We start from the raw sequence: 25825 nt of genomic DNA, 5'->3' as shown, positions 1-25825 counted from the left end.
TTAGCCTAATTCCTTTTAAACTACATCCTCTCCAACACATTTCATGTACAATGTTAATATATATTTTTATCCATCATTTCGATGGACTCTGACAAATACAATATTTGCAATGTCAAAAATAAATTCAGTGATGTGCTTGCTCACCAAGCTGACTTTTTAAAATTTACTAGACACAAGAGGATGATAGAATTCAGTCAGTGAAGGAAAGTGTCAGATCTCTAGGGCACAATACACCTTCTCTAAACGTGTGTCAGTTTCTAATACATATTAGCCTTTAGATATGTTATCAGTCATCAGAGAGAGTCAGGGAAAGCAGATAAGAATTTCTTTCAAGAACTCTTTTTCTAAGGCCTCAAGGGAAGTCTCCTATAATTGATCAACACAAGAGTTACACCTTCTGGTTATCTCAGAAGCACAAATGATCCATGTAATGAAGCACTCAAGTGTTTGGTTGGATGGGACTATGGGAAGAAGAAAAATCTGTCAGTTGCATGAGTGAAAAAAAATCACTGATGTAAAGATTTACATTTTAAATTTTACTACAAGTGTATAATTCTAGATATTGTGATTAACAGTATTATTATGTGAGCTTCTTTTAAAAAGGAACTATGGTATGTAATCAAATTAATTACATTACTTTTAAAAGATATCTAATATCTAATTTGTACGATATGACTTGCGTAGCTAACAAAGTAAAAAAAAAAAAAAGCCTGCCACTCTCCCATTTTTCTCCTGTGGAATCTCATTTCACTGACTTAGATATAACAGTGATAATCTTAGTATGAATACTAAATAAAGGATAAGGGCCTTGGATTATGATTATCATAGAAATAAGATTTTACAGGAATAGTGCCATTATTGTATATTACTAGAAAAAGCTAAAGCAAAAATGCAAAGTATAATATTCAAGCCTGAACTTCTCATAAGTCAAATATTTTAATTGGTCAGATGAATATTCAGAACATTTATTATAATTAAAATGAACAACACAATACTAAGTAAGAAATATGTGTTAAAGCTTTTCCCTATATTTTGGCCATCTTGATCCTCCTCAAAGAAGCTACCATTAAATACTCTGTGCAGTTTAAGAAATAATGCCCTGGCTGTTTTAATCTTCAATTCCAAATGAATATGACATTTCTTTCTAACTGTAAAGAAATTTTAAATATATATATCTCAATAATATTTTATTATAATTTACTCAGTCAGTTCAATTATTTTAAATGATAGAATAAAAGTAACACCTGATTTAGCACTAAATTATCAAAGTTCTTTGGGGTGGGTGAAGACATTGACCTAACAGAAGAGAGTTTTGCTACTGCTTTTCTGTCTCTTCACTCCAAATCAATTTACAACCACCTCCTCTGAGAGCATTAATATGGGATTCATTGGTAGGTCAGTGTACGGGAGAGGAGGCTTAAAAATAACTAGGTAATGAGACATGTGGCTGATGAGTTAGAAAAAACTAGGCAGCAGGTTTTTTAAAAATCATATAACAGTGAGAGTATGCACTGTCCAATATTCCCACAAAATTTTACATGAGTTTAATTTGCAATGTGTAAAATAGCACAAAATACAAAAAAGCAACATCTGCTGTTCATTTTTTGTGCCTTCTATTTAGTGATCGATCACCACATCTATTCCTCAAAGCTATGAATGTGTTTTACTTTATGACAGAGCAGATAATAAAATGTGTTACAAATCTAAGGGCACCCAGTATGTTGAAAATATGGGCAAAAACAGTCCCATAACTGGCAGCAAAACCAACTGATTCAGTTATTATTTGGTCCTGGAACAAAAAGTACAAGCTATCTCAGAAGTGGAAAAAATAATATATCAGAATTAGTCATTGGAATAGTTAGTTCAATTTAAAATTTATTTTTAGTTGCTGGAAAAAATATGTGTTTCCTAATACACAGTGTCAAACCAAAGAAAGCATATAAGACTAGCTTGGTAAATTAAGTCCAACAGAATTTTTTACATGACTATTATTTATGTTGTTCAATAATAAAGAATGACATTCTAATTGTTTACAAAATCCATGTGGTAAATAGGGAAACATATAAGAAAAACTCGGGTACCATTTGTTCTAAAAATCTAAAAATTACTAAAATTCTTAAAAGAAGCAATGAGTAAATACAACCTCAAAGCTAAAATAAATCATTTAATCCACATTCTTAAAGTAGTGTGCCATATTCTAAATTGAAAACAAGGAGCTTTAAAAAATAAAATAAAACAAGAAGGAAGGAAGGAAGGAGCAAGGGAGGGAAGGAAGAAAGGAAAGAAGGAAGGAAAGAAGGAAGGAAGGAAGGAAAACCTAGGATTCATTGTTTTTCTGCCTGAACCTCTATTAGAGGTGTAATAATATATATATTATTTCTTACAACATAAGAAATCATACAGAAATGAGAGAATTTCCTTCAAATGGGCTAAGTAGACACAAGACATGAACATATAGAAACAGTCTCGACCTTAGTTTTCAAACCTCTTTTCCTTTCCTCTTCATATCTATTCTGAAGTTTCTATTAAATCAAAAAAATTGAAAATAAATACAATTTGTTGCTTTCCAAATTCTGAATATATACCATTTCTTATTCTGAAATGAGTATCAGTCTTTAAAATTAGCAATCAAAGAACTTTGAAAGCGGACAGTGTAACAAACTGCATAATGATTTTAAATCACAAGAAGGAATGGCTGCCAATCAGCTAATTGTAATTATGTATTGTGCCTACTCAAAAAGAACCTGAAATGAAAATTGTTTATTCACACACTTAAAAATAAACTTTGGTCTTCACAAACTTCATGAATTTTGAATAGTATGTAGGCTGTATGTAATATCTTTCAAGCTATGGGAGGGGAGGCTTTCCTGATTTTAAAGAAAAAAGACAACCACACAGTACATTTGTATTTCTGTAAACATGTTTTGAATATATTTGTTTTAAATGCATATATTCAGTATGGGAAATCTATGATGTGTCTCTTAGGACTCCACATTAAATACTGAGGTCAAAATAAATAACTCTGGATATTTTGAAAAATACCAGAACAAAAGGTAATCTGTAGCACTTTTTCCAAACGGTATTATATCTCTACAGGGAAAACAAATTTAAACAAAAAATAAGGCATAAAGGAAAGGACATCTTTGAAAATGCAATATTTTTGGCATGGAAATTTCCAAAAAGAAAGCTATCCCAAAAGAGAAGCTTTACAAAAAATCCAGATACCTTCAATCACAAGCATGCCATCTGAAAAAAATAAAAGATAAACTGTAATGACACGTTTTTTAGATAAATTATTGCTCTATGGCAAATAAATGCTATAACTGAATAATCCAGGTTAAATAACCATAAAAATGTTTAGCAATACAAATGAAACACCCAAGTTCTTTTGAGAAATACAAGATTTCAAATGTGGTATGGCAAAAAAAATTCATTCTTTAATGAAGAAAAAAATTTATGGACACCATGACTTTTATTGAACATATAGCTCATCTTGAATGCTTAATATATTGACCTCTTTTCTGTTCATCTATATACATAATAAACTAAACTTGAGCTATTAATGAAAGAATCATACTAAAGGGGAAGATTTCTCTCAAATTATTGCCAACTTGCAGACATGTTTATGCTTTGTTAACATATACATGCTTAAAGGTTTAATGATTTTTAAGTCATCCAGTTAATAGATCAAGAAACTAAAGATTTTAAATAAATGTATCATATTTTAAAGACTTCTCAAATGATAACTATGAAAGTGAAACATCAATGTCAACCTTAATTTTAAAGAGATAAACATTGTAACAGAAATCAAAGCATCTCAGTTTCATGTTAACTACTATTTATAAAAATGTTTAAAGTCATTTTCATGGCTCTGGTGTTTAGCTGTAACATATGTTTATCACTGTTCCTGTAAATAATTAGATTCCAGTAGTCAAAATAATTAACTCAAAAACATGTAAAGGTCTCCTTTAACAGAGCTGCATAAAAGTTATAGACACCAATCATAGTGAAGTAATAGGCTATTGGGGGTATAGTGAAATTAGGTGGCACGTGACGAACATTGATCAAACACACTAAATTATTGACCCAATAGCATTTTCTTAAAATTTAGGATTATTATTAGGTATAATATGAGAGATCGTTTAATCTACTAAAGCGTTATAGATAGGGCTACTAAATAAACCTCAGAGAATATAAAGGAATTGTCCAAAGTCACCTATTAGTGCAGTCACTGAAAAGAGCCTAGATTTGAATGTGGATTTTCTGAGGTCAAGTCCAGGATTCTTTCTGATGTGTATGCAAATAAAAAATTAAGAGAAAAAAGTGAAAATGTGGAACTGATAAAACCATAGTTATTATTTTGCATAATGACACAAAAGAATATCAAAAGGTAAGAATATTTATATTTGAGTTATTATATTCAACTTAATACTTGTCCTCAAATGCATACTGGTATTTATAACATCATGGTTGTACTATAGATCATGCAGTCCACTAAATGTTTTCAAATGTATACATTCCATCTAGAATATTTGCTATTTCGTTGTGAAAAGTTAGCTAAAAATTTGATGGATTGTTTTCTCTACATTTTTCTTGCATTGATGATTTCTAGCACTGATTATAATATCAATGTGTCAGAGGGTAGTGAATAGGGCATCTCCTGTTTCTAAGAAATTGGTGGCAGCTTACAGACTAAGGATAAAGACTCACAAAGTCTGAGTATAATGATCCTCCTGCAGGGCTTGAACCATCACCCTACTCTTCCCCCATCCCCAGGATATAAAAGGAGAGAGCTAGGAAGGAAGAGAGAGAGTTTTCAGAATCAGCCTAGTGAGAAGGCTTCTGAAAAAAGAAAGAAAAATTATCACATTGAAGGATTCGCTCAGAAGAGGAGACAGGCATTTCGCTTCTCATTTGGAGATCTGCTTTGGCAACAAACTTACTGATTCTCCCACTACATAACTGAGCAAAGAAATTGGAAAGAGATGTCATACTGAAGCAACAGAGGCCACAATAAAGAAGCTTGCCCTCTCACCAATTGCCACGGTAAGAATATAAGAGTGTCTCTCAGGGAAAGTGAAAGAAAGCCAACTCAAGTCAGCTAGAACTCTACCAAAAGCTATCCACCATTAAGGAGATCCCAGAAACTAGGGGTTGTGGAGCTGCTAACGTGGGTAGTCCAGAGTACTGCTTCAGTTCCAGTGAAGCCACTGGGACAAAATTCACTGGAAATATTTGAAAAGAGTTTGGGTGGTCATCTTTCAGAAAGGTTGAAGGAAGTTTCACATCCAGCCGGTTGTCTTTTTTCAAGGGACTGTCCAATAAGAAGGCCCCACAGAGCCACTTAAGAACTTGTATGTGCCCCACACCAGATACATAGAGGGAATCAGCTCCCAGGTAGTAGAAGCCAAAAAATCACTGACCAACAACAGAAAGAACTAAAAAAGCTATGACATAAGTGGAGAGGGCTCCTGCCCTCACCTCTTGCTTTTCCGCAACAGAGAGGACCCAAGTCTTGAAGAGAAAGAAAGAGGACTATTTAGATGAAGATTAAATCCCCAACATCTGTATCACTTCACGAAATCACGCCCCACTTCCCTCAGGCCTGCAATTCAGGGATGGCACAGGATAAAATAGAAGTGAGATATTAAACTGGATGGCTTTTAGGAATTAAAGTGACTGTAAAGTTATAGAATCTGTTCAGGATATTATTAAACGAAGAAAAGGGAATACTCAATACAGCAAGGGTTAAAACATTGACTGGAGAAGAATGAGGCCAGTTAGAGTTTTATATCCCACCATGTACTAAATTTATACAGGTAAATTAAACTGCCTTTACAAATGTTTAACTCATTGATTTTAAACATTAGAAAACAAGTAAATATTAGATATCAATGATATCATTTCATCATCAGTAATAACAGAAATTCTATTTGGACAGTATATTAATTTAAACGGGCCCAGTGGGTTAACATTTTCTAGAAGAAAGAAGAAAAGAAATCATATTGTCTATTTTAAATAATTTCCTTTCACTAGCATGGGTCTTGTATTAAGGAGTGTGGGAAAGGTAGCTGTCTTCTCTTGCATGCCAGTAGCAGTTTTTCCTTTTTTTCATTTGCATGTTTTAATTTTACAATAAATAGTATCTTATGTGTTAAAATAGTTTAGATCATTGATGCAGATCAGTTACTCTAAAAATATTAGCTCTGACATTTTTGAACAAACCACCTTGTTTTCTCTATTGTGGGTTTGTAACCACACAATTTTCTAGTTGGTGGATATTAAAGAATACATAGTGAACTCCTCATTCAGGCTGAGAATCTTCCCTTCAACCTTTCTGAAAGATGACCACCCAAACTCTTTTTTAATATTTCCGGTGGATGCTGTCCCAATGTCTTCACTAGAACTGAAGCAGTATTCTGGGCTACTCATTTTTCAACCTTTGGGTCTGCATTCACTGTTGTCCAACAAAATGAATATAAGTGATATGTGTTGGTACGACAGGTGGGAGAGGGCAGGTAGAAGGAAGGAGTACATAGGAAGACATGGTGTTATTATCATGAGGAACCTTATAACATATATTGAAGTTTTCTCTCTTGATTAGATTTTAAGTAAACTATTACTTCATTCTGTGGTTTACTGGATTATCACGGCTTAAGAAAAACTCCTATATCTTGTTAAGTTATACTAGGATCCAGTAAGGCCAGTTGTACAGGAAAATGTGACCTATATCGTACCTGTTTCAAAGAGGAATGGTTCTTGTAACTATTTCAAAAGCACTTCAAAAGCAAACTAAAAACTACAAGAGGCAACCATCCACATTTTACAAGTCCTTGGCCTAGAACAACATTTTCAACTTTTTTTTTTAACCTAACTAAAATCTGCCTGGAATTTCCATTGTAATTCCTATGGATAACTGCTAAAGCTTTTGGTCCATGCCAAAGTGAAAACATACTATAAAAAGACATGCCAGCTAACTGGAATTGAAACTTAGATTTCTATCTGCTCTAGTCCCCTAGTATAAACTCATTAAAAAACTGAATGTTTTCATGTGAAGATAAGCATTAGTGAAAGAATGAAAAGTAAAACTGAACTAATGAGCCCTCTCCACTTACCTCATTGCTGTTATAGTTCTTTCTGTGGGTGGTTAATGATTTTTTGGCTACCACTACCTGGGACCTGATCCCCTCTGTGTAGCTGGTGTGGGACACATGCAAGTTCCTAAGAGGCTCTGTGGGTCCTTCCCACTGGGCAGTCCCTTGGCAAAAGACATCTGGCTGGATGTGATTTCTTCCTCTATCTCACATTAGCTCTGCATGAGGCAGTTCCATAGCTCCTACTTTCTGGGATCTCCTTAATGATGGATAGGTCTGTTGGGTAGAGTGCTGGCAGACTTGAAGTGGCTCTCTTCTCGTGCCCTGAGAGACACTCCTACATCCTTGCCAGATTAAAAAAATATATATATATCGTGGGCATGCAAAAAATGAAACCTCAAAAAAAAAAATAAGGAAGGACTATGAAAGCAGCCCACACTGGGTATTTATAAATGAAATAAAATCTAGATTGCTTTTCATTATAGAGGTTCTATATGTGTATTCATCATGTGAACTGAAGTGTAGCATAAGTTTGCATGTAGATGTTTCACTGTATTGCTGAACTTGAATAATACAAGAAGGTGGGAATAGAGTAGATAGACATCTTAAAATATAATCACTCGGAGTGTAAAAAATATTTCCCTGTAAGTGTTCTAACACAAATTTTTGCCCTCTTTTCTTCCCACTGTAGTAGTAACAGCAATATTGAATAATGGAAGGTCGAGCTCTGGGTTTGCTATTAAAAATAAGAATGAAAGACTTTAGCTTACCTTAAGCTTGCATTTGAATCATTGTGCATTTTTACCAGGCTACATAGAGGCTCTGGAAACTTTGTCTCAGATCCAAACCTTGAAAGCTTTGTATCTTTTATAAAATCTCTGATTATATTAATGAAACAATTCCTAATTGGCTTATCCATGTTACTTTAGCATCTGGCAGTTTTAGAGACTTGACTAAAAATATATGTTTTAAAGCCTACTACTGTATAATTAAATGAAAGTTTGGCTTTATTCAAAAATGCAAATGAATTCTTGGCTTTTTCTCTTATTCACTTTTAAATTATTTATATGTAGTCCCCATTCATAGTGCTTTCTCTGGTCCAGAAATTATTCAATTTCAACAAATTTCCAACTGGTTTAAAATTTTACAAAGAAAATGGCTTTAAATTATACAATAAAAACATACTTCTGTTGCTGGAAAAGGGTATAAAATATGTCTTGTGGTATGAGATTGGCCAAACCAAAAATGAATGAATAGACATTTCATTTTCTTGTGTCATCTAAGACAGCTACTATCATGTATATTAGCGGGTGCTTAGATCAAATCTCAGAAGAAAGAAAATTATTTTTACAAGTTATTTAAAAGCAATAAATGAACACCTTTAAAATTCATCCATCCTTTAAGTCTCATCAGTCACAAAGTAAATGTTTATAATTCCATACTTTATATAGACAACAACAAACATTTCTAGATTTCTACCTTCATCATCTGCAGGAGTTTCCTGCTAAAACTCTTGAAAGCACACAAACTCCTTCAAAATACATCAGAGCTTTTGTGGTTGCCTGAAATTGCTGATGCCTCTTTTCCTCTCCATAAAGGTTGACATCTGGAGAAAGTTATTTATATCCTGAAAAAAGAATGAATGAAAGACGATATATGCTACATGACAAATGTGAACACAGAAAAAGCTTTTTTTTTTTTAGAAAAAAGCAGCCTTTTAAAGAGTGCCAGCTTTGTTGTTAATATTTCAAAGTAGCTAACAAATATGTTTTCACTAATGCAAAAATAGTTTTATTTACATAGCAACTGACTACTAATTGTGAAGTAAATATATGCTACAAGGAATCTCCTATTGAGTATTGGTCATTCGTAAGGCTGTTCAGCTCATTGAAATGTTCCTGACAATAGTAATATAACAATATTAATCAAGTTATGAAAATGTCACAAATTACATGTTAGCTTTTTATTTATATATAATAAAAAATAAAATAGAATTATATTAATGAATATTATATCAAATCTCATGCATTCATAAACTGTAACTGTGCTTCTTGGAGGTGAATAAAATTAAATTAACACATAATTTTAGTTTCAGTGGAAGAATGAAGTTTAAGGAGTTTCAAGGTGAAGAGACCATGACCCAGAAAGAAACACTTTGACGTTGCCACAACACTGGCAATGACAGAAGGAAATATTTTGGAAACAAGTGAATAAGTGTGAACCATATCAGCCTAGAGTGTCAATGACAACATTGACTGGAGGCCAAGACTTAAATAAAACTGTCTTTGATTTATTGTTGTTCTTGTTCTTGTTTTTCAGCTCATGTGGGAAGACAATCTTACCTCATGCTTTTAGACATTGCCTCCCTCTAGTCAAAACAGCACTCAACCCCCATAAGACTTGAATTAACTTAATCTTATTCTCCAAATTAAAGATAATTTTCTTTCTCAGAAATCCTGCTAAATACTTGACCTGACTGAAATCTCATTATATGTGGATTGCCTTGATTTAAATAAATAACATCGGTGTCCCGCTTGATGTGTCTCAGCTAGAAGAGTAATATTTTTGCAACTGCAAAGGTTTTAGGAGAGTCTTGTCAGTGTGGTACCTGGGCCTTTTAACTTCAGATCATCTAGGCAGCTCAACAAGAATGGAGAGCCCTGGATTTCACCGCAGATCTACTGGGTGAGACTCTCTAAATCTGAGGTCTAAAAACATACTTCTATAATAAGTTCTCCACAATAACAAAGATATGGAATTAACCTAAATGTCTATCATGGGTGATTGGATTAAGAAAGTGGAACATACATACAACAGAATACTATTCAGTCATTTAAAAAAATGAAAACATGTTTTTTGCAGCAACATGGATGGGACTGGAGGCCATTATCTCCAGTGAAAAAACTCAGAAACAGAAGGTGAAATACCACGTTCTCACTTGTAACTGGGAGCTAAATGATGTATATACATGGACATCAAGTGTGGAATAATAGAAATTGGAGACTTGGAAGGATGGGAAGGTTTGAGGGGGAAGAGATGAGAAATTACTTAATGGGTACAATGTACATTATTTGGGTGATGGTTAGACTAAAAGCTCAGACTTCACTCCTACATGATATATTCATGTAATACAACTATACTTGTACCCGTTATGTGTATAAATTAAAAATAAATAAAAATTAAGATTCAGCAGGCAAAAAAAATTATCCAAGGAAAGTCAAGATCCTTCGCTTTCGGATATTATCCTGTTAGCCATATTGCATTTTTTGGAACTATTAAAGGGAGTGGTGCAGATGATAAAATAGTGAAGGAAGAGCTCAGGAGTCCTGTTATCAAGATTGACTTAGAAAGAATATTAATCTAATTCAATTCCCCCATATACTTAGTCTCTGCCAGGTATAAGCCCTTTAAAAGGCCTATGCTGTTCTTCCTCGAAAAATCCACCACAAAGTCTTTTTTATAAGAATGTTTGGGGCTGGGCACGGTGGCTCACGCCTGTATTCCCAGCACTTTGGGAGGCTGAGGCGGGCAGATCACGAGGTCAGGAGATTGAGGCCATCCTGGCTAACACGGTGAAACCCTGTCTCTGCTAAAAATACAAAAACAAAATTAGCCACGCATGGTGGCGGGTGCCTGTAGTCCCAGCTATTCGGGAGGCTGAGGCGGGAGAATGGCGTGAACCCGAGAGGCGGAGCTTGCAGCGAGCCGAGATGGTGCCACTGCACTCCAGCCTGGCGACAGAGTGAGACTCCGTCTCAAAAAAAAAAAAAAAAGAAAGAAAAAAAAAAAAGAAAAAGAAAAGGTAAAAATTATAATGAAGCACAATGCAGTGACTTATAATGACAGGCAAAGTTTATGCGTCCTCCACTGCAATTGGCTCCTGCTCAGGAGGGACTATAAAAAATGCCTAAAATATGAAGTAGAAAGTGGTTTTATTAATCATATTTTCTTCAACCTGCTTCATGCACCTCTGCTGTACATCACTAACTGAATGCTATCATTGCCAAAGCCATGGACCCTCTCCTTAGGCTGAGCTTGTGTAGGATATCTAATCTTCCAGATATTCTGCATTTTGCTAGTTGCCTTGATTGCTAGCTTCGAAACCTGTGCTGCTGCTCTGTTCCACATGTGCTCTTTGGTTATTCTTATTCATACACACTTCATGTAAGTGAGTTTCAAGTAATAAAAACAATATGCAGCAAAAATAGAGGGTATTGTAATCAAGTAATTCAAGGAAAGGTTATGTATCTTATATATTTTTTCTTTTGGAGATTTACTAGTCACACTATGCATTGAAGGACCAGGGAATTCTTGCAGTAAGGAAAAATCTATAATATATTATAATCCACCCTCGCAGACATACCCAGGAACAATACTTTGCATCCTTTAATCCAATCAAGTTGACACTCAGTATTAACCATCACACAAAGTGAAATTTTTTTTTTTTAATTACCAATACGATGTTCACTAGTGCTCCTCAAAATTGATCTTGGGAAATACTACTTTCCATGCATGTTGGAGTCTCTTTGCCTTGTGTCAATGATCTGATTCTACCTGTGTGATAGATATTAGAGCCCTGGAGTCATCCTTGGATAGAGGCAACGTCTTGGAGGTGTCTGCCAGGAAACAGGTGTACATAAAGTGGTTTACTGAGAAAGAATTATGGCATTTTAAATCGTTTTATTAAAATTGATTTTAAGAACTTCCCCAAAAGACCAGGCAGTATGTTGCCACAATCCAACTGAGTTATCTAGTTTGATGTAAAGACAAGCAATGTGTTAATAAAATACACATTGGAATAAAAATACAATTTATATTCTTCCTATTTCAGTTCCTTTCATTCCAACCATTATGTCTAGCATCAAGACAGTCAATAACTCTCTTGATTAGAAAACCAAAATTACTTTTTTCACCATAGATTTCTCTAAAGAAATAATAACAACCATTGCAATCATAAGGCATTTATTAAGTAATATTGTGCTAAACAAATATTATTCAAAGATATTTAGGTATAGACTACAGTTTCTTTTTTTAACTCATACATTTTGTGTGTCTTGCAGACTATGGATACTGTCTCTAAAACACTGCCTGTAAAATGTCTCTATGCTATTATATAATGTTAGCAGAATATTGTTTAAAATAATTTGTCATATTGCTCCACTTAATTCAAATTTCAAGCAAAACACTTTGATAGATGATTTGTCAAAAAGATAAGTGTCTGAAATCTTTAAGTTGGCTAACCATTGATTTATGGTGTTTTAATGCATCAATAAAAATATATATAGGCTTTTTAAACACAAGAATCTTCAACATTATATCTCTTCCTTACATAAGAAAGATTTTTCTCAGCATAACTCGGATGTTCCAATTTGATGGACGTATTCTTTCCTAGCAGACCTACTCAGCAGTCATCTAAATCCATTCCCTCCTTTCACTAAACCCCACCCTCAACCCAGTTTCAGGATTCCATGTGGGATGTTTATCTGTTTATCTCATGTGGGATGAGCAATCAGGGCTGAATGTTACCAGTTCCCTTGGACAGCAGCCCTGCTTTTCTGCACACCATCTCTCATTTCTTCATTCTCAGTTTACTTGGGCTACATTCTCTAAAAATTTGCTACAAACACAGGCACAGGCCTGACTTTAACTCCCAGGAGCACAGATAAAAGCAGATCAGTGTGTGTAATGATACTAATAGGAAATCTAATTTTTAAGATGTCCTTGTACCTATAATTTTTTTAAGAAAAATAACATTTTATACTATAAAACGAGAAATTGTGTCCCCCAAGATCTTCCTGGTTTTTTTTAGAGTGGTATCTTGACTCTATTTTTGCTGAAAGAAAAAGCTCAGTGACATTTTCTCCAAAACCAAAGGGACATTCTGCCCTGTTAAGTGAATTCAACCTTCTCCTGAGAAACAGAAAATATGCTGTCAACTTTAAAATAACCATTTCTTATAACACTCCCCATGGTCGGTCATCAATTTTTAAAAACTGCTTGGGTCTACGTTCAGATGGAGCACATTGCTATATCAGAAAAATATGTATTGAGGGACACCGGCGCAGTCAGTAGCAATGTAAGGTTCTACCATAATCATATATAACTCTTATACAGTGTTAGGCCCTAATAATTCTAACCAAACAACACATTAACATATTAACATTTAACACCCTGAAAGAGGTATATTAGTGTCTCTATTTCACTTGAGCAAAATTAAGCACAGATAGGTTACATAAATTCCCCAAGATCACATTAAAGTATCCGAAACTAGGTAAATCAGAACTGAGATTGAAAACCAGGCAGCCTTGTGAATCAATTCTCAGCTTCGTATGTCTTAAGAATAGCTAGGAATGTCAGGGAATATAACACTCCAACATGCTGGTTTTGTAGAATAACTATTAGAAGTGGCAAGAATTGGGCTTTAGGATGTATAAAACAAAGTTTTTCTCAGTTCTTTTCTTTATCCCAATTTAACCCAACTGATATTTTCCTGAAAATCCCTAATGAGTGCTGGTAATGGAGAGCTATTAAACTCAGTTTTTTCAGCCTGGGGTAGGCAGAAAAATGGCCTCCCAAATATGTTCACGTCTTAATCCCTGGAACCTGTGAATATGTTACCTTACATAATAAAAGGAATATTGTAGATGTGATCAAGAGTTAAGCCTGAAAATGTGGAAACCATCATGGATTATCTGGACAGTTCCATCTAATCAAATGAATCCTTAAGAGTGAAGAACTTTTCCTGGCTGAATCAGAGAAATGCAATGCGAGAACTAGACTGGCCACTATTGGTTTTGAAGATAGGGGAAGTGGGCCATAAGGTAAGGAATGTGGTGGCATCTAGAACCTTGGAACAACCTTTAGCTGCAAACAACAAGTAACTAGGATATCAATACTACAACCACGATGAACAGAATGCCACTAACAACTAGAATAAGCAGAAAACATTATCTCCCCAAGAGTCTCTCAAAGGAATGCAGTCCTGATTATACCTTAATTTTACCCCTGTGAGACCTGCACCCAACTTCTGACCTACAGAACAGCAAGATAAATTTGTGTTGTTTTAAACCATTAAGTTCCAGTAATTGTTATATCAGCAAAAGAAAACTAACATGTGCACCCAGAAGCAACATTTGTAAATGTCCACGTGGTTTCATCTCCAGTATTTAGCAACTAGGAAATTAGTTGACTCTTCTGTTTTAATTAAAGAATATTAAAAGAATTATCGCTTTATCTCCACAGTGTATCATCCTGTTATCTTCCTTTCTAATTGGTGATGTCTACGATAATAACAGACACATTGATACTAAAAGTATGCTGTTAAAATACTTATATTTTACCTCTAACTTTCATCACAAAATGACCACCTACATAAATTTCATTATAAGGAGTCAATTTGTTATTAAACCAAAATGTAAAAGACAGATGACTTTTCATCAAAGAAAAAAATGACTGATTGTGAATGTCCTCTGCTTTCCCTCAGGCTTCTAAGGACACAAAATTTGATGTTAGAGAGCCCATGTTTAATTCTTGCAGGTGTCCTTCCAGAGAAAATTAAGGAAATGCATAGTGAAAATTGAAGATTCTCTATATGGAGATAACCCCCTACTGTTCAAAGATTGAATGCAAATTTCTCCAGGATGAGGTTGCAAATATCTATCTATTCGAAATAAGCCAAAGTGTTAATGTGCTGTATCACTCTTACTATAATAGAAAAGTAATCCAAACTGCAAAGGACTATTCTAGCCAATTTGCAACAGTTCCTGTTAATGATAAGAATGCATGTGGCCACAAATTAGATTTTCAACTTGTGTTACATTACCAATACAAGTTTATTTTAAGGCCTACTCATCTATTTAAGAAGAAACAAACTTCCCAATTCAGAAATAACACCTAGTATCTATATAATTTTATCAGAATGTGGTACACTGACTCTTAGATTTATAAAAGTTACTCTAGAGGGATACTTTTTCTCCTTTGAACATTTGTCCTTGTGTAAACAGACCTAAATGGCCCCAGAGAAAATACAATGACACACTGCTTGAGAGATTTGAGGAGTGAAAAGCTGGAGAAAAGCCAGAAAAGGTTTCACAAGGGAGGTGATACTCAACTGTGGCTTTGACACTGTCGTGGCACAACTAGACACTGGGGAGAGAAAAAAGGGAGTAACAGGAGAAGCAGAGGCAGAATTTGGAAGTTGTGGATAAGAGCAACAGATGTGCGGCCGGGCACAGTGGCTCATGCCTATAATCCCAGCACATCGAGAGGCCGAGGTGGGCAGACCACCTAAGATTGGAAGTTCGAGACCAGCCTGACCAAAGTGGTGAAACCCTGTCTCTACTGAAAATACAAAAAATTAGCTGGGCGTGGTGGTGGGCGCCTGTAATCCCAGCTACTTGAGAAGCTGAGGCAGGAGAATCGCTTGAACCCAGGAGGCAGAGTGCCATTGCACTCCAGCCTGGGCAACAAGAGTCGAACTCTGTCTAAAAAAAAAAAAAGCAAGACATGTGTAATTTCTATGGTCCAGAGCAGAGTACAATAAAATGAGGTATGCATGAGGACACTCTAGAGTGAGCCTTTATATTTTGGTACTCATTCATTAGCCACCATGAATGGTCCAATATTGTTGAAAAAATGTTAACCTAGAACTTCCTATAAAGTTGAGGGGTTTTTTTCTTTGTTCATTTATTTGTTAGTTTGTTTGCACAGTTAAGGTCAACCTTTAGGAAGAATCACCACTACCATTTCCAAGTAAGCTGTACCTTCTAAAAAAAATGCGTAGCTTCTGTCTATGACTAGAACTATACTGTGAATATGCTAACAAAGACTGGGAAAGCAATCTCAGTAAGAGTATATTATGATGGATTTCCTTAAGATGCATGGCAAATATATTTGTGCCTTATAAATGGAAGACTAAATGGTTTCTTCACATCAGAAATTGTAATATATGGCTATTACTCTTTTTTGTCTTTGGACTGAGTCTAACGTTTTAAAATGACAACATTCAAAGGTTCAATTCAATTTAGGTAATCATCAGAAATGTCAGCTGCCTTTCAAAGGACCTTTGGAATCTGCCAAATTAGGCTAGAAATCACACATGGATAGTTTTCATTACATGTGAGCTGACACTTTCTGCTTCTGGTCAAGAAAACCACATTTAAAAAAAAATGGTGTTCTGGGGACTTTAGCTTTAGCGCCTGAATAACACAGAAGCAGAAAGCAGCAGAGAATTTTCCCCCCATTATTACTCCAACTTTTTTCAAAACAAAAATTTGGATGCATCAAATTTTTGTGGTTTCTGAAAATATTGAAGTCACAGAAATTTGCGGTCATAATCACAAAAAAGATTCAATCACAGTTTGAACACTTTTACTTTTTAAATTAATACGAGCCATATTCTCATGGATTAAAAGTCAGTTTAAAATCAAGAAATCTTTGGCCTCATGAAATGAGAGGTCCTAGGTTTTGAGAAAAATTTGACATGGTAATACATACTCCATGTGGATAAATGAGTTATTCACGAGGAGCCCAATTCATAGGAATTGGCCAATGTACCCCCTTCTTGCTGAAGAGGCTGCCGTCCTAGTACCAGATACGATTGTCTAGCAGAGGTGGACTGGGTTTGCCAGCACTCTTTTGTGCCAGGCAGATAATATGGAAAAGATCCTGACCCCAGATGGAGTTTTGTATCTGCAGTGCCTAGAACACAGACTGAGTCAGTGAGTGTCAGTTACATCAAAGCCTCTTAATCAGTGCACCATTGGAGGCTGCACTGCAGGAGGCTGGGACAGCCCCAGCCCTGGGCCAGCAGCCAGACTCCTTCAGTTTATCTAAGCGGGCCATGGGAATCTGATTATTTTCTGTATACCAAAATTTGAAAAATATTTGGAGCACTAAATTAAAAGAATGTGTATTCCCGTCAAAGAAATATCTAACAAACTGGTCAAAAAGAGATTGGTTCATGGCTTTTTACAAACATATTGTGATGAAATAAGTCAGTTGCATAAAATTCTTAAAATAATAATATGGATAATACTTTTTTAATGTGAGGATTTTTCTGGAAACGTCCTTTAAAAAAAAAGATCCCCTCTCAGAAGGAAAAAATATATATAATATGCAACAAAAATATTTTAATCCAGCATCATAGCAATAATAAACTATCTACTACTTACAGAACACAAATCTATCTCATAATATTTTTCAAATATGCACAGTGTGTTTTCATGAGAATACTTATTTTTCAACAAGTCTTTAAAAATGATGGCTTAAGTGCTTTTGCTTTCTGCTTTTTAAAGTAATTTACTTTCCAAGTCTAAATATAATATTTTATCATTTTAAATAAAATTATTATGGAAAGATTTAATGGTTTTAAATCTACTGTAAAATATTTTCCTGACACATTGAATGATCCTTACCTTTGCTTTCAGAGTAGTAGCCACAGGATTCTGTGGCATCTAGGGAGTGACTGTTTAATCAAGCATGGCTACTTGTAATTTCTAATTCCAGGTCAACTTTGTTTGAAAGAAAATTCAAAGAAGTAAACTGTGAAGCACCAAAACTGTAAATTTTAATGTAGTTAAAATCCTAAATTCAATAAAAGAAGATGAAAGGACCCACTACAGCTTTTAGCAAATAAGTATAATTTCAATAGGCTATAGATTATATTTAGAGAGCAAAAATGAACATTTATTTTTAGAAGTGAAAAAGTCAAAATGTTAATTAAAGCAGGTTTAGCCATGAAAAAAATTAAATATTCCATCAGAACAAAATGTGGATAGACTATCTTGGCCAATAAAGATTACATACGGATGTGAAAAAAAATTGCTGAAATCTCAGGTGTGTCAAGTGCCATACTATTAATTTGCATTTGGTATCATCCTGCCATAATTTTCAAAAGCAATTACACCACTAAATGCACATGAAAGATAACAAGCTTTGTAATCAATAAGTGACCTCAAGAGAGGTGCAAATTTATCAACATATGCTTATTCCTCACCAAGTTTACTATACCCTCTTACAATTACCTAGTTTATAATATTGATGTTGATATTAAAATTATGTACACAGGGAAAAACAGACACACTGAATTTGTTCATAAATTCCTATGCAATGGCTTGATTACTGACAGTTACATATCTGCAGCCTAACAAGCATGTCATTTTTACTTATAGTCATAGCTTTGCCTAAGCATAAGCATATATGCAAAAGGCCATGGTGTTCCTTTTAGAATTGTTTAGGAATCAATCCAATGATTCAACTAAACAAAATAAGACTTTTTGCTATGGCGTACTTAAGTTGAGTAACTAACTTCACTCTGTTTAGGCATCCTCCCAAAGAATCCAGAAATAATTATCTGTACTCTAGATTTGTCCTCTAGTATTGCTTGTCTTGATATGACTCTATCTAGGAAAATCATATTTTTTCTTGCCTAACTAAAATAAGTCTGAAAAGATTTAAAACTCTTAATATTTAGATAAAAATGCACACAGCTAAAAACGAAAAGTCTTAATGCAATAATCCAAGATGTATAAAATAGGAACTAAAGAACATAGCTTACATTCTTTTTTAAACTCTATGGTTGTTTTTTTCCAAATTAAGCTTGTATTCACACACAAAAGCATACCTGCACATATACCAAATACACATTTGAAGTTCAGTTGAATAATGTTATTTTAATTCTTTCAACAAAACTTTTTGAGCATTTACTTATGTGCCATGTATTATTTTGTAGGTACAATGGATATAGAAAATGTTTATTTCAGATAATTACTGGTTGTTTTACTAAATTACTACTCTCCTTTTCAGAATTTGATTTTCAGGACAACTCTCACTAGTGGACACCATGGCCCTCCTCTCCTCACTCCCTACCACCAAGTAGCTTCCTAGATAAACAATATTCAGCCAAGCAACATTGAATGTAAATCATCCCAAGGAAAATATTCCTCCTCAAATTGAAAATGTGTGAGTACCTAATTCTGGATTTCACTTAAGCATTTCAGACCTAATTTCTGGGTCCTAGGACTTCATAATATTTTTTCTTATTATTTCAGGGCCATATGTCACCAAAATTATAATGTTAGTGAAGTTTTCCATTAGAGTTTTCTTACATGCACATATGCCTTTCAGCATCCTTCTCTTTTTAAAAAAAAAAAAAAAATCTGTCCCAATTCCTGCTAATGTCCAACAACTTAAAGGTAACCAGGACCCACAAGACTTGCCCATTATTAGAAGCTTTTTGTGTTCCAGATCAAGTTCATGAATCAAACATGCCATGTTAGCTTTTTGAGTTTTTACCTCTCAATTCTGGAAAAACTACTAGCTGTTTAATTCAATTATATATTAAGCAGAACTTGTGCTTATGGAAATGTAATTCTGGTTCTGATGACATCTACCATCGGAGATACTATAGTACGATCAGATCCCATTCAGCCATAAAACAAGTTATCTCACTGAGTCATAAATACTGTTATTTTCTCTCCTACTAAACCTGATTACTAAATCTGTAACATATTTAAATAGAGACTCAACATTAATTTGGTTTTATGTCATGTTCATATGATGCTTCCCAAATCAAACCGTTATCTACCTATATTACCCAAGTAAATGTACCACTAAATAAAAATACGGAAAAATTACTGGACACTCAATTTATAAGGACTCCCCGAAACAGTCACATTTTTTTTAAATTAACTTGGGAAGTATATTTCTAACCTAGGTCTAATGATTTTAAGGCATGGCTCCTATAACACTAGTAATAATGTAGCCTGCTCCATGGCATTCTAGAAGCAGGGTGATAGGAACAATTCAGCAAAGAACTGAGGAAACTAGAAAATAAGTTTAAAAAGGTTATCATCCCACTCCCAATCCCAATATCCTTAGAAGAATTTTTCCCTCTTCCCACTCTAGTCACTTAAGAAGCATTGTTTTGAATTATGGCATTTTGCTTGGAGAGAGGAGACTCAATATACAACATATTGCTAAACTCATAAGAAAAAAATAGAACCAACATTTCAAAACACATTACCCACTTTTAATTTCTTCTCTTTTAGATGCACAAAATGCTGTAGCAAAAACAAATTAGTCCACTTAGCCAGAAAGTCAGTTTCCTTTCCCTGCCTCAGCCTGCCATGCCCCACTAATCCCCATGACCCACTACCCCTATACATACAGACTCCCCAAAATAATAGTTTTCGTCCTGTTATAACCAAATCCAGTAGGTAAAATGTAGGAGATTTTATAAATTATTGAGTCTTAAAAATTATTTCAAACTGCTGTTAAAATTCAGGATTATGTTTTTTAAAACATTAAAGAAACAACACTGTTAAAGGTAATACATTGCTGCATACAAAATTTGTGAATACTTGGGTATGTGAATTTTGTAAATGTTCATGGAAAATGTCTGAAAATCTTGAAAATCTACCAGGCTTATACCAATAAGCTTAAGTTCCTTTTCTTAGCAGAGCACTGAAACCAATGCTCATGTAATCCTCGCAGGCTCTCCCCAGTAAGATTTATGCCTCACTGAAGCAAAAAACAACTTTATGGTTTCCCACAGAGAAAGCTATTGGAACTTTTCTCAAACACTACAACATATAGAGCAGAATTCAGTAAAAGCTAATGGTTTGGACTGACCAAAGGTTTAGTTTTAGAAATAAAAAAAAATCTCAGTATAGGACAAGCAGTCTCATGGCTGGACCTATTGCTATAACCAGTTAATCTCCTATGTTGAAATCTGAGCATTTAACTGAAGGGCATAAAACAGCACCTGTGACTTGAGACCGCTGAACTGGCTTAATGGGTTCTTCCCCTGATGGGAAGGTCTAGCATGTTTGTCTATACTCATGGGAGGGGCAGGAGTGAAACAGTGGCAATTCTCACTGGTATCTCATAAATTTATATTGAATTGCTCAGACTGCTTTGAAAATGCTCCATGCCATAAATCACAGATCATTCTAGTATCACTAGAATCTATGATTATAAACAAAGAGCTTTTGGAATTCTGGAATTTAAACATTCTGAATAGTTTCTTTGTCTTGACGGAAAGTAAAAAGAACAAACTTGTTTTATACAAAATCAGATGCTCCAAATGGTCAGTTGATGATGATACCAATCAAAGAAAACTAAGGAGGAAGAAAAAGAAAACAGGAAAGAGAGGAGGCAACAGGAAAATCGGCCTTCTTCCTTCAGTCTACGGTAGGAATAACTCGATTGTCCCCCTTCTTCAAAGGGTGTGAATTCAGCTTCTCCTTTTTTACTTCCTTTGTTTCGTGTAATGGTTATTGGTGTTGGGCTTTTCTGGGTTATTCCCTTTTTTATATCTTATGCTTTGTTCAAACAATTGGGAATCCTCAAAGTCTGTCACTGGAAATTAAGAGCATGTTTTATATAAAATTTAGCAATTCTACATTTTGAAGAAACATGCCAATGAAGTAGGCGTTAAAAATAATATAACAAAATATATTGTATATGTGATAAAAGGGTGCTTACAAAATCAAGGTACAGACATAAAGCACATGAAATCTGATAGTCTACATACTTCATAACATTACATCCTGGGGGTCATTTCCAATTGACATTTCAAGAAAAGGTTACATTCATATTGCCCTAGTGACTGAAAAATCACAAAAAAGTTAAGAATTTAAATGTATCACTACTAATAAGACGGTGGAAACTTTTCCTTATTAAACTAGGTTAGCACTATCAATTTAAAGTATATTTCTGACAGTTCAAGCACATTTTTTGGCCATGTAACACGTTTGCAAATCTTAAATGGTTTCACATTTCTCTAAACCGTAATAAGAGCATAACATGAATATTTAAGCAGCTTAGCTTTGATATAAATATATTTGTTCAGGATATGCTGGCAGCAACCCAAAATGTAGTGTAATACCCTCAAAGCTGGCAATTCCAAACTCATTTAAGAAAGCAGATAATATAGGCTGGCAGCATTAAAGCAAATAAAGTCAATTAATTTTTTTCTTGATTTGTTTCCTCTAGCTTGAAATTGCCAGGAATGGATAAATCTGAAGATGAATGAAAAAAAGAAACTACTGGGAACGGAACAGAAACAAAAAAAAAGGATGGGAAATCTGAAGCTGCTATTTCTTATTCTGATCTTAATAGCAGGATACAGTTGAATAATAACATTATCTACTGAAGATCACTGAAATGTAGGGAGGGAATTCCATTTTGAAAACTTTAATATGTAGAGAGTCAGTACATCATTTTTACAAGCAATATCCTTAGCAGAAAGGATTTTTTTAGAACTATCATGCTACAGAAAACTGCATTTTTATAGTAACTGAAAGATGCAAAGTTACTGAAAAAATAAAACTGCCATTTTATTGTATTGCCATTAATCACATGGTTTGAATTTTGATTACTTGTAGAGACTGAGACTATTAAATGGTGGAATATTTCTATGGACAACATTCAGATAGTATTCTCAATGCTTCACTACTCCCTTAACCCATTTTGGTGTACTTTAGAAATGTAATACTGTCCTTGTTGGGGTTTTTTTAAAACACGAGAAAGCAATAAACACATTGAGATAGAATCCCCCTAACTTGCTCTCCAATAAAAACAGACTTTGCATTATTTAGTTTTTGCTTGAAGGCACTTCAATTTTTGATGCCTAAGACTGACTTAAGCATTGAGCAAACATATCTTTGTATGTATCATTGCCACCTTTTTAGGAAAATAAAATGTCATAGTGTCAAGCAGTTCTGGAGGAACTTGAAAGCAGTGCCTTATTTGGTATTTTGAGAGCAATATTTCTCAAGCCTGGCTACATGCTGGAGAACTTTTTAAAAAATGAAAAAAAAACCACAAAAATTTCATACACTGCAAGCACAGAGCAATTAAACAGCGATGTATTTGGGTGAAACCTCAGGCATTATTATCTTTTAAAGTTCCCCCATGATTTTCATATGCAGCCAACCTTGAGAACCACTGGGTAAGTTATTCTTAAAGTGTTATTAGGGTCTTTACTATTGCTACATAAAGGACTCTAATCTTTAATTAAATCAAGGAACCATACTATGCTGATTATCAATACTATAGCCATGTTTCTTGAAGAAAGTGTTTAACATATTGAGATCCGTATGCTTCTCTTAGATACCCATATGCTCTGCTTCTATGTATGTTATTGAAAATACTATTTTAGCCTTTGTGTCACTTTCATAAGAAACATGTCCTCCATGTTTTGTGAATTGATTAATAGAAAGGTATTAAATATATACATAGCATGATTTTAAGTTAATACAAATATTTAAAGCCATAATGAAAAGAAAGCCATTTATTGGGAGAAAGTATTGGCTATTAGTTTTAGTACTAGTGAATACTGTTTTACCCTCGAATAGGTGTGAATATACCTTAACGTTGGATATCCAAAGTGTCTCCATAGGAAAGTGAAATAATATAAAATAAGTAGCACAAAATAAAGTCTCTAACTTTCACTAAAAGAGTGATGAAAAGGAAACTGACTTTGGCAGGCACATCTTCTGGCCAGTCACATTAAATATATTATTTCACCTTTCTTAAAAAACAAAAGTGGGAGGTATTTGGCACCCCCCCCCTCAGAGATAAATAATGGGCTCTCAGAAAAGTTAGTAATTTGTTCAGGTTCACAAAATAATTAAATTTAAAAATGGGGTGCAAATCCAGATTTTACCTTTTACTTTTTTTCTACCATTCCATGCTGTCTTCATGAACGGTGGCTTTTGTATGGTTAATTTTCCATAAGACAACAGAAACAAATATCTCAAAAGAAATTCCACATAATTAGTCTAGTTTTATTCAACCAATTTATTGACTGCCTAATATAATAAATGACTGCTAGTAGCTATGAAAGGCATAAGAATGATAACCATACGGCCCCTGTCTTCAAAGATATTAAATACAAATAATAATTGATAATAGAATGTTAAGAGCTATAAGAGAGATATAAAGCAAGGAGTACTATATAGCATCTCATAGGGAAGAGAAACTAATTTCCACATCAGAAATCAAGGAGGCTACGGAATGACAATTGAGCTCAAACATAAAGATTAAGTCCACATCAGAAATCAAGGAGGCTATGGAATGACGACTGAGCTCAAACATAAAGATTAAGTAGAATTTCCGCAGGATAAGGAGTTTGAGAAGACTGTGCAATGATTAATCTAAACAGGACGAAGAATGATTTAGAGACTGTTAAGTAAAGGGATCTGGCTGAAGTATAGAACACATGAAAAAATAGAGCGGGAAAGGAGATTCAAACATTGTCATGGGATCAAAATCAAAAGACCTGAAAGCTATGTTAAAGTTTATCAAATAGAATCCTCCAGTTTTACTCTGAGGAAACTGAAGCCCAGGGATATTTAATGTTTCACCAAATATCACACCAGTAATAACTGCCAGAGCTAAACACACACAAAAAATAAATCTCTTACTCTACTCCCTCAGTTTCTTCCCCTACCATTTCTTCCTCTCTCCCACCTTTTTCCTTCTTTTCTTTGCTTCTCTATTTTATTCCTTTTTTCTTTTTCCTTCATGTCATTTTCTTTCTTTGGGGGATTGGAAGGGTATTTTTGTTACACCATATCAAAGTACATTAAATAGCAGGATAAAAAGGATGAACTAAATTATGTAGGCAACAGGAAACACCGAGTAGTTACTGCCACACTCAAGGGAACCAGTTACTTGCAAAATACATGTTCTCTGGTGTACATCAGCTATTAAGCCAGCTGGGGTCTGGACCAGAAGTTCTAAAGCTGATACTAAAATTGTCCCTGGTACAGAATCACATCCTTGAGGAGGTCTTGAGACTTCCAAATTTCTGGAATGTTCAGTGACTTTCAATCTGCCATATTTCTTAAACTCCAAAGATTCAATAACTTAGTAACAAAGAGATCAATGTTACAATAACATAGTACAATATTGTAATAAGGTTCACTCCTCAACTTACTGTGGATTCATTTAAAAAAATCTATGATGGCTCTTGTCTTGTTTATAGTCACTCTCTATTATTAAATCTATTATTACTAATTAAATCTATTATTACTAGAGCTACAAAATTTCAAGCCATCTGGATGTGATATGTGATTTGTGAATGATTTCCTAGATTTCTCTTGCTATCTATGATAGAAGTCTAAGAACTAGTAACCTTGAGGGCAGTTACATAATTTCCCTGAGTTGCAGAATGACTTTCAACAGACTCAGTAATATTTTGGAGTCAAGTAGTCAATGTATTGATTAATAAACTTACTAGAATAATTTATAAAGAACAAAAAATGAACAAAGAGTGAACAAGTCATGATGTTCTCTAATTTTCTTTAGCTTTTTCCAAATCGGAGAATTTTCCCATTTTCCAGCTTTTTCCCAATGCTTTATCTTTTTGAATTAATCGTCCCTACACTCCAAGAAAATCACGTACAAAGTCCCCCATCAGACATTTCTCCCTTTGTGTGTCAAAATATTAAAGGTATCTGAAATATCTGGAAAGTATTATTTGATTAACAAACAAATTGAAAGTATTCTACCATCAACACCAAGCTATATAGATTTTTAAATACAGTGTCAAAGAATACTATGCAGAATACTCTGGAGACACAGAGACACAAAGGAGAATCTGAATAAACAGAATTTGCTAAATTCCACCAGTTTATTATCATTAGATCATACTCTCTTTGTCCAATCATAATTCACAACTATCCACTTCTTCATCAAACCTAAGCATGAAAGTACACAAG

The 25825-nt window shown here is 34.3% G+C and overlaps 1 protein-coding gene and 1 long non-coding RNA gene across 10 annotated transcripts in view; one reads left to right on the top strand and one right to left on the bottom strand.

Moving 5' to 3' along the window:
- Nucleotides 1–25825, bottom strand: part of GRIK2 (glutamate ionotropic receptor kainate type subunit 2) — a 1183302-nt gene that overhangs the window by 598272 nt on the left and 559205 nt on the right. Inside the window, exon 1 of one of the 9 annotated variants that reach the window (XM_054685485.2) lies at nucleotides 8574–8626. The gene's annotated coding sequence lies outside the window, so the exon portion shown is untranslated. 9 annotated transcript variants of the gene reach the window in all.
- On the top strand, nucleotides 21103–22453 carry LOC134810343 (uncharacterized). The gene is made up of 2 exons (XR_010158118.1): nucleotides 21103–21287; nucleotides 22092–22453. It is a non-coding gene; the product is annotated as an uncharacterized LOC134810343 (long non-coding RNA).

This window comes from Pan troglodytes, chromosome 5, assembly GCF_028858775.2.
Source record: "Pan troglodytes isolate AG18354 chromosome 5, NHGRI_mPanTro3-v2.0_pri, whole genome shotgun sequence".
NCBI classification, from domain to species: Eukaryota; Metazoa; Chordata; class Mammalia; order Primates; family Hominidae; genus Pan; species Pan troglodytes.
The sequence above is the reverse complement of the archived record's forward strand: the minus strand, read 5'-3'. Positions and strand labels throughout refer to the sequence as shown.